This window comes from Camelus ferus, chromosome 3, assembly GCF_009834535.1.
Source record: "Camelus ferus isolate YT-003-E chromosome 3, BCGSAC_Cfer_1.0, whole genome shotgun sequence".
In the NCBI taxonomy this organism is placed as follows: domain Eukaryota; kingdom Metazoa; phylum Chordata; class Mammalia; order Artiodactyla; family Camelidae; genus Camelus; species Camelus ferus.
In genome coordinates, this window is record NC_045698.1 from 99,573,349 (window position 1) to 99,582,954 (window position 9,606).

The window sequence follows — 9,606 nt, forward strand, 5'->3', positions numbered from 1 at the left end:
CTGGGCTTGCAGGCCGAGCAGGGCCAACCCTCAGAATTATTGACATTCCTGCCTGAGAACTCTGGGAGGGCCCTCCTTTGCAGCTCCCCTCGATTCCGAGAGGTTCTGGGGCACAGCTGGAAGTCACTCGGTGCTGCCGAACCTTAGAGATGAGGCCAGAGGAGCCACTTCAGCCAGTGGCCACCTTGTCATTGACAGGAGCTGTGGTGTACACAGCCAGGTGGCTGCAGGCGGGCACTCAGCCAGCGGTGCAGAGGAGGTGACCAGACTCCGATCCGGGCCCCGCAGATGGAGTGCACCTCTTACTTCTCTGCCTGGCGTAGATTTCCAGCCAAGCCCTGCACCCGCTCCCCCCTCTTTTTTTTAATGACACGCTGTGCTAGTGGGGAGGGCCCGTGCCTGGATGTTCTGACGGGGAGCTCAGGGAAAGGATGAGGGTGCTCACCCTGCCCCCCACCTCTGTGTCATTATTAAGAACTAGGATGTTGTAGCCCCTGCTTCCAACCCGATTCAAGTCTCCTTGCAGCCCTGGGATAATATTTATATACAAATGCTGGCTCTGATCTCCACCCGGGAAAACACCAGCTGCTATTGACACTCTTTTTGCATGTGATAGAGAGCAGAGCTGGGCCTCACGTGGGCCCCTCTGAGCTGCTCCTGGAGGATGTCGGGGACGTTTTATTTGTGTTTTTCAGAGTCATCCCCGGGCTGTGTCCAGGCAGCTGAAGGCCTGTCAGAGCCGAAAATGGCTCATTCCTTTTTGAAAAGACAAAGGGATTAGGTGTCCCGGGGACTTTAACAAATGCATTGCTGGTGGTTTTTATTGAGATTTCATTTAGGGAAGGCGAGCCCAGAAGTGAGAATGCCAAAGACCCAGGCTGCCAGGGTTGAGGAGAAGCCTGGAGACGGGCACGCATACACTGTTCTTTGGCAAGGATGTAAATTAGTGCAGCCTTTTGGAGGGAAATTTGGCACCATCTTTCAAAAAAAAAAAAAAAAAATGAGTATGAGCTTTGTTTGATGCAGCATTTCCATGACTTAGAAACTACCCTGGAGTGTGCCTGCCCGTGTATACAAAGACCTATGTTCACAAATGCTCAGGGCAGCAAAAAGCAGGAGAGGACCTGCGTCTCTCAGCAGGGGGCTGGTACAGTACGTTATGGTTCACCCTGGTGACGGAATACCATGTAGCCACTAACGGAAAAAACAAAACAAAACAAAGTAAATCGTAACAATGGCCGACACACGGAGTACTTATTCTACCTACTCTGCTAGGTGTTTTATGTATTTTACAATATTTACCTATTTACAACACTAACTCATTTAATCTTCGCAACAATCCTTTGATTACTATTATTAGAATATTTTTTATAGATGAGAAAAGAGATGTTAAGTAATTTAAGGCCACATAGCTAGTAAGTAGGGGAGCTGGTCAAGCCTGCAGGCCCCAGGTCTATAACCACCTTACAAACACCTGTATGTCCAGATATGGAAGGATGCCTTTGACTTCTTATTAAGTGAAAAATTCAAGTAGCGGAGAAGTAGACTGTGATCTTATCTATGCAAAAAATGTGTGTGCGTGTGCACACATGAACACGTCACATTTATTTGTAAAAGGAAAGGTCAGGAATAGTATATATTCCAGTCATCCAGACGTGAAATGGGGTAAGTAAAGAAGATTTTGTTTTATATTTAATTGAATATAGTTTTTTTTAAGTTTCTTTTTTTAAATTGAGGTATAGTTGTTGGACAATATTATGTAAGTTTCAGGTGTACAGCATAGTGATTCACAAATTTTAAAGGTTATGCTCCACGTATAGTTATTATAAAATGTTGGCTGTACTCCCTGTGCTGTGCAATATGTCCTCGTAGCTTATTTATTTTATACCTAGTTAACTAGAGGAGGTTTTATATTGAGTAAGTGCTTTTGGAATTTTAGAAACGGTAAGCTTGAGCACGCCATCAAGGTAATCATAATAAAGTAATGATCATTTAGTTTCTATTTCTAAGGAGTCCCTTAAGAAGGAGAGACTTCCTGCAATCAGGGGCTCAGGGTAACCCTTGTGATTAACTCCAAAGTAAAAGACGTGGAGCCAAGCCTAATAGACAGGACTTGGCGATAAATTAGATGAAGGTAGTCCAAGGAAATGTTCTTCTGATTGACTGAAAGACATTCTGAGATAATTACTCTTTTTCTTGTTACCCTGGAAGGTCTCCTCCTGGAAGCCTTCCCCGAGACATTGGAAAAGTAATGGTGATTTTCTTGACATACAACCCCTCCCCATCCCATCTTCACTCCCTCGTCCCCTGCATTTAATGAGCTCACTTGGTGCGTTAGTTGCATCTCATGTTAATACCCCTGGTACCCAGGCTTTGTTTAATCACTGTCCCTTCAGCATCATCCTGTAAAAGCGGACTCATGATACATTACATTTGTAGGTGCTTTACAATTTGCAAATTGTTTTCCCAGTCATTGTTTCAGTGAACTGGGGCTGTAAAGTGCCATGTACAATATCTCTTTCTGAGGTAAACCAAGCATGGGCCCGGGAGAGGGGCTGTGATGAGGAAAATGAGGGCTGTCAAGGTTTTAATCCGCATTTAGAAGTCCCGGTTTTTAAACCTTGATTTATGAAATGTGACCCAACAGAGAGAATACAGAAAAACACCAATAACAGCTCAACTTGTGTCAGGTCAGAAAAACACTCCACGTTTCCATGTGCTTTCTTATTTTAATTCTCAAAGGAAGTTTAGGGGATTTTTATCTCCCATTATCTCTATTAGGAAACTGAGGCTCAGGGAGTTTACGTAAAATCCTGAGTTATACATGTGCACGGTGGAAGGTGACTTTCTCACCCAGGTCTGTCTGTCTGTCTGCAAAATCCGAGTTACCGAGCCTCTCAACAGAGTAAATAATAGAGAAAAAAGTATCATTCAGATACCTCTTCCTTAACATACTGTTAGCAATTTAGGCTTATTTCCTTTGTTTATTGATCTAAACAAAACTAAATTAAAAACAACAACAAGAAGTTGGTAATCAGAGGATATGTAAAATGTTTATATCCTGTTTTCTTTTTTCACTATCTTCCTTCTTGCTTTGTGATACCATTTTAAATGATTGCATACTTCCTCCAACTGAATATTTAAAAAGCTAATAACCTGATTTAAAAAAATGATTTAAAATTGACATTTCTCCAAAGAGGACATACAAATGGCCAATTGGTATGTGAAAAACTGATGAGCATTACCAGTCATCAGGGGGAGTGCAAATCAAACCACAATGAGATATCACTTCATATCTGTCAGGATGCCTGTTATCAAAAAACAGAACAAAACAAACATGTGGTTGCCAAGGGGGCGGGGGTTGGGAAGGGACAGACTGGGATTTCAGAATTTGTAGATACTGACAGGCATATGCAGAATAAATAAATAAGATTATACTGTATAGCGCAGGGAAATATATCTTACGGTAGCTCACAGGAGAAAAAAATGTGACAATATATGTATGTACGTGTATAACTGAAAAATTGTGCGCTACACTGGAATTTGACACAACTCAATAAAAAAAAGTTAAAAAAAAAAAAGAAACAGACTGGGGAGGGGAGGGCATAGCTCAGTGGTAGAGCACATACTTAGCATGTATGAGGTCCTAGGATCAATCCCCAGTATGTCCATTTAAACAAACAAACAAACAAACCTAATTACTTCCCCCCACAACATAAAACAACAAAACCAAAAATGAACTTTGATCCATATGCCACATAAAAAAAGGGGAAAAAAAGGAAAAAAAAAAAGAAGAGAAAAGCATTGGTAGGGATGTGGAGAAATTGGAACACTTGGACCTTGTTGGTGGGAATGCAAAATGGTGCAGCTGCTAAGGAAAACAGTATGGAGGTTCCTCAAAAAATTCAAAAGAGAATTGTCATATGATCCAACCATCCCACTTCTTTCACCCAAAAGAACTGAAATCTGGATCTTGAAACCATATTAGTACTACTATGTTCATGGCAGCATTATTCACAATAACCAAGATAGGGAAACAACCTAAATGTACATTGACAGATGAATGGATAAAGAAACTGTGGTATATGCACACAATGGAGTATTATTTAGCTCTTAAAAGAAACGAAATTGTGCAATATGCAGCAACACAGAGCGGACCTTGGGGACATCACCCACAGTGAAACAAGTCAAGCACGAAAAGGCAAAGACTACCTGATTGCACTTACATGAGGTTTCGAAAGTAGTCAACTCATAGAATCAAAGAGTGGAGCTGTGGTTGCCAGGGCCTGCGGGGAGGAAGAGGGGCATAATCCATGGGCATAAAGTTTTGGCCAAACAGATGAATAGGAAGCTCTAAGATCTGCTTTGCGACACTGCATCTCTAGTCAGCTATAATGTACTTATACACTTAACAGTTTGTTAAGAGGGTAGATCTCACGTTGTGTACCTACCACCATGAAGTAAAATTAAAACAAAAAAGATCACATACTATTCCATGTGAATTATGTTCTTGGGAGAGATTCCATGGAGACATGGAATTGGTAGGTCTGATTCATAGGAGAATATGAAAGGTTTTATGTTTTAATTTTAACTTTTAAAATTGAGATATAATTGACATATAACACTGTATAAGTTTAAGGTATACAAAATATTTTTATCGTTTTTGATACACATGGCTGAATTGCTTTTAAGGGCTATATTAATTTGTAATTCAACCAACAATTCTGAGTGTCATTTTCATCACATTCTTGCAAGCATTAATTGTTAAAAAATGAAAACATAGAAACCAAAAGTCCAACTTGTTTAATATATACCAAACTGTTCACAGTGGTTAGTTTGGAGAGTCGGCTGGGGCTGGTGGTGCTGAAGGAGGGTGTCTGTTTTCCACTTTATCTAATGTGGTGCTGTTGTGAATATTTTACTATAGGCGTATATTACTTGTGTTATACATATGTAGTATTTTAAACTTTTTATTTTGAAATAATCTGTCTTACAGAAAAGTTGTAAAAATAATACAAAGAACGCCCTGTATTCCCTTTGTAATATGTTTTTAAAAGATGAAGCAATTAAAAGAAATGTCCCCCAAATGTCAGTCCTTACATCACTAAGACTCTGTAAGTCAGAGTTTCTAATCGGGTGGAGCCTAACAGCAACTTGAGGAAATGGTCATGAAAATGCAGACTCTTGGGCCTGAGCAGGATCTATGAAATTGGAATGTTTGGTGTCGGGGGTGGCAAGACTGAAAATCTGCATTTTAAACAGCCTCCCCCTCTTTCCCATGTGTTTCTGGGGCCCCTCAAGGGCTGAGAACTGCTGTTGAAAAGGTTCCTCCTTTTGATTTGATTTCCTCCGGCAATACTGTGGCTTCCTTACTTGGAAAGCCCTCAGTGTGTAGGGGTTGAGAAAAGTGAGTGAAATCTGAGCATCTCTGTTGCAACTTTTCACACTTTGTGCTGCTACTGCTTAGCCGCGGCCAAGCTGTCTGTAATGTGTTTCCTCAAGAGCCTGCTGTCTCCCTCAAACTGCAAGAGACTGTTCTAGGGAAGGGCAGGTACAGAAAGCCGTGCGGTGTGGATGGTGGTGGTCCTTCTCCCCCTCGGCCCACCAATCCTGGATTCTCCAGGAAGTAGTGGCTGAAGGCCTCCCCATCTCCTGGCTCCCTGGCAGGTGCGGCCAGGAGGCCCTGAAATAGGGAGGGAGCCCAGAGTGCGTCTCCAGGTCCTCCTGCCCCTTCTTTTGTCCTAATGCTGATGCTTTTCCGAGCACCCTTTGTTTCCCTGGGACGCTGTGGGCATAGCCTTTCCCCATGTATGTCACACTGATGGCCATTTACCAGGTCGTCTCCGTGGGGGCCACCCTCGTGCCGGCCCTCACCTGCCCCCACCTTCCACACCCCCGGCCACAGCAGCCCACCTTCCTCTTCGCCCCTAGAGCTGTTTCCAGCTCATGGATCTGACCATGTTGCCTAATAACTTAGCTTGGTGACTGAGTGACTATGAAAAAGAAATAATGAGAAATGTGGCCAGAAGGAAGGCAGAAAGCTAAGCTGTGGAGAGTTGAATTTAAGATGTCAGAAGACTGCTGCTGTTGTTTTCAATGTTGTTTGGTACTAAGTTGATTGTTTTCTACATTAAAAAGGTAATATGACCCACCAGGTGTTCTACGCCTGTATGACCTTTGAAATGGAAAGAAAGTTGTTTTTTTTTTTTTTAAGTACTAATAGTTAATATAGACAAATTGGAAAATAAAAAAGTAGAAGGTAGAGGTGAAAAAAGTTGCAGGCCATTCCACTAGCCAAATCAAGCTGCCGTCTGCATTTGGGTGTTGCATAGCGCACGGGCTCTGAAGCAGGCAAATCTGACTTCAAATCCCTTCTTCCCCCCCATTAGCTGTGCGCAACCATTGGGCGGCTTCAACTTCCTCTTGGAGCATCGGTTTTCTCATAGGTAAAGGGAGGATAAAAGTAGTTCCCAACCGGTAGGCTTGCCATGAAGATTAAATGAGATGACAAGGCGAAGCACTTAGCAGGATGCTTGGTAAGTGTTAGGTCTTTTTCACTTGTTCATTTCCTTTCAATCCTTTCACTGTAAGTAGTGTTTTTGTTTTCACATAGTTGTGATCACACCGTCTATATAATTTTATTTCCTGCTTGTTTCGCTTACCACCGTAACCCAAACTTTTTCCGTGCTATTTTCAACTCCCCATAAACATGCATTTTAATGGTTGCATAATATCTAATTGAATGTATACATCACATACATCATAGTTAAGTTAACCATTTCTTTATTGTTAGTCATGGGAATTACTCCAGGTACGTTGTTCCAGATAAGGCTATGTGTGAATACCTTTCCATGTAAAACGGCACCCTCCTTCTCCCAGTCATGGCCAGTTACAGTGATTTCCTTGGAGAAAATTCTTAGAAGGGAGATTATAAAGTCCAAGGGCATGAACACTTATCCAGGTTTTGACCTATCCTGCCAAACTAGTTCCTGTAGAGTTGACCTCCACTTATATTTTCAAGGCAATGGATGAGACTCAGACAGAGGACCTGGATTTTGTTCTGTAGTGCAGTCATTGGGGGTGTCAGAGTTGGAGAAACACAATGAGATGGGATTTTACTGGATTCACGTGGCAGTTGCTGGGAGGGGTTGGAGGTAGGGTTCCTGTTAGAGGGTTATGTGGTAAGACTCTGCACCAGGGCAGTGGTGCCATGACTGTTCACGAACCTGGCCTCCTCCTCATGGCAACTATTAGGCCCACCTATAGGAGAACCTGTGGTCACAATTGTGCAATCTCGCTTTCTTCCTGTGTTGCTCCATATATGTGAATTTATGTCTTTTCAATCCAACATAAGCAGCTTCACTTTGTTTCCATTCTCCGTGCTCAAAATGACAAGGACTCTTGGCTCAAGATAGTGGGTAAGTCTGTGAGCCCTGGTGTCACCGTCTGCATTGGGATCCCAGCCATTCCACTTGTTAACTGTGATTGTGGACCTCAGTTTCCTAATCTGGGAAATGGTACTGATAAAAGAAATTTCCACATGTTAAGATATGGGGAAGTCATTCTGGCTTATACATGAGTTAACTTGAATTTTATGCTAACTAAAATAGCCTGTTTGTGGCCTATCAAGCATACATTGTACATCTGCTCTAATTATTAAAGAAAAGGCCACAATGACCAGAAGTAAAGAATGTCTGTGTTAAAAACAAAGATTAATGCCCCTCTTCCCAGGATGCCAATGCTGGTACTCCCCAGGTGCCAAGGCCATACTGACTTGCTGTGATGTGCTGGTCTGTTTTTGTTTGTTTGTTTGTTTTAAACCTTGAAGCAATGTATTCCTGACTTGTTAATGTTTTTGTTGTTGACAAGATACAAAACTGCTGAAAGGCATGCCTCTCTGGAGTCTCGGGAGCAGCGCCTTCGAGTAATCTGGGAAGTGGGCTTCTGGGCTAGTGCTCGGTTTGGCTCAAATAAAACTCTTTCCTACTCTCATTATCAATTGTTTATTGGTTATTTATGTTAACAGGACCAATCTCATAGGATTTATCAAACAAAGTATTGTATATACAGCAGCCAAAGTACTGCGTGTTTGATATTGTTCTTAAAAATCTTCTTTTTCAGATAAAAAATGAGTTTCTTCTGTATAGCCTGGGAACTATATTCAGTATCTTGTAACCTATAATGAAGAAGAATATGAAAACGAATACATGTATGTGTAAGTATGACTGAAGCATTGTGCTGTACACCAGAAATTGACACATTGAAACTGATTATACTTCAATTAAAAAAAAACAACAAAAACTTCCTCTTTGTAAGTTAAAGACTCTGGTAGAAGGAAACTAATCCAACTTCTAGAGTCACCTCTTTTCCTTCCCTCTAAAACCCAGCAAGGGCATTAGGACTCGGGAGCAATACCAGGAAGCCCACCTTGCCAGAAAATGTCCCCACAAAGAATTGTGGGGGTAGGAGGGGAGGAGGCAGGGGAGGCCGCAGTGATGGGTGACCAGCCGTCCTGGGATGCGGTGCCTTCAGTGATAAACCCAACAGTCCCTGGCAACCTGGGGTGTTTGTTCTCCCTTGCGGAATGGTAATAGGTGACGGCATCTGGTAAAGTTATCCAAGGGGAAAGGACCAGAATCTAGAGTGTTTGAGAAGGGTTCCTTTTTTCCTGTAATTGTTGTTTGGCAAGCCCATTTGGAAACTCATTTCACCTGGAACTTCAGGGAATGAATTGGCTGCCAGAAATGAGACCCACCTGGGGTGGGGGTGGAGTGGGTGGGGGAGATAATTAAGTGCTTCCCAGGAAGCCAGGGCCAGGCAATTTAGTATCTTCCAGATTGTAAGGGCGTGAGTGGAGTGAGCTTGCCTCGGAGTGAAGGCTGTGTGCACCTCCCAGTCCTGGCCAGTTTTCTGCTCTCGTGAAGCCTTCTTTCTTGGCAGGAAGAGGGGGTCAGCAGCCCTCCATGGAGGAGGGTTGTTTCCAGCTTCTGCCCAGGTACAGTCCCCATCTTCTGGGTCTCTGTATGACAGTACCCGCCGGGCAGAGGCCGAGGGAGGGGAAAGTGGCCATGATTAGGCTGCGGGCCAGTGGAGGGGGTGGTCAGTATTTGGTATTTCCTCTTCCAGCTCTTTCAAAGCCTTTTTAAATCGGATTAGCTTTTCGACAAACACTTGAAGGTTTGCTCTCCCCTGAGAGGCTCAAAGGGCTGAGGAAGAGCCTTCATCTGTTTACTTTTCCTTTATGTGGAAACCTACTTGGGCCGTTTCTCCAAACAGCTTCCCCTTCCCCCAGCTTTCGAGCAGGCTGGAATTCAGCAACTGCTGGCCCCTGACTCTGTGACTTTCAGGTCTGATGAACCTTCCAGGATCCCAGCTTTGAGCAGTGGAGCTCAGGCAGCTCACTCTGCCCTGCGCGGGCCTTGTGAATTTGCGGGGGTGGAGGCTGGCCTGTGGGCGCCATCACCCTCTTGCAGGGCAGCCAGAAGTGGCCTGTTTCCTCCTAGGTATGGAGAGAGCTAGGAAGATGGAGGCAACAGCTGGGCTTGGTTTTGGGGAGCAGAGAGCTGGCTCTCGGCCCAACAGGGTTCCTCTTCCTCTCTCTTTTTA

General features: G+C 43.4%; 1 long non-coding RNA gene across 1 annotated transcript in view; it reads left to right on the forward strand.

Moving 5' to 3' along the window:
* The window catches only part of LOC116662746, a 41,665-nt gene extending 33,508 nt beyond the window's left edge, over positions 1-8,157 (forward strand). Inside the window, exons 2-4 of the long non-coding RNA XR_004318762.1 lie at positions 6,390-6,536; positions 7,358-7,418; positions 8,122-8,157. This is a non-coding gene — a long non-coding RNA (uncharacterized LOC116662746). The remainder of the gene's footprint in view (positions 1-6,389; positions 6,537-7,357; positions 7,419-8,121) is intronic.
* Positions 8,158-9,606: the final 1,449 nt, after the last annotated feature.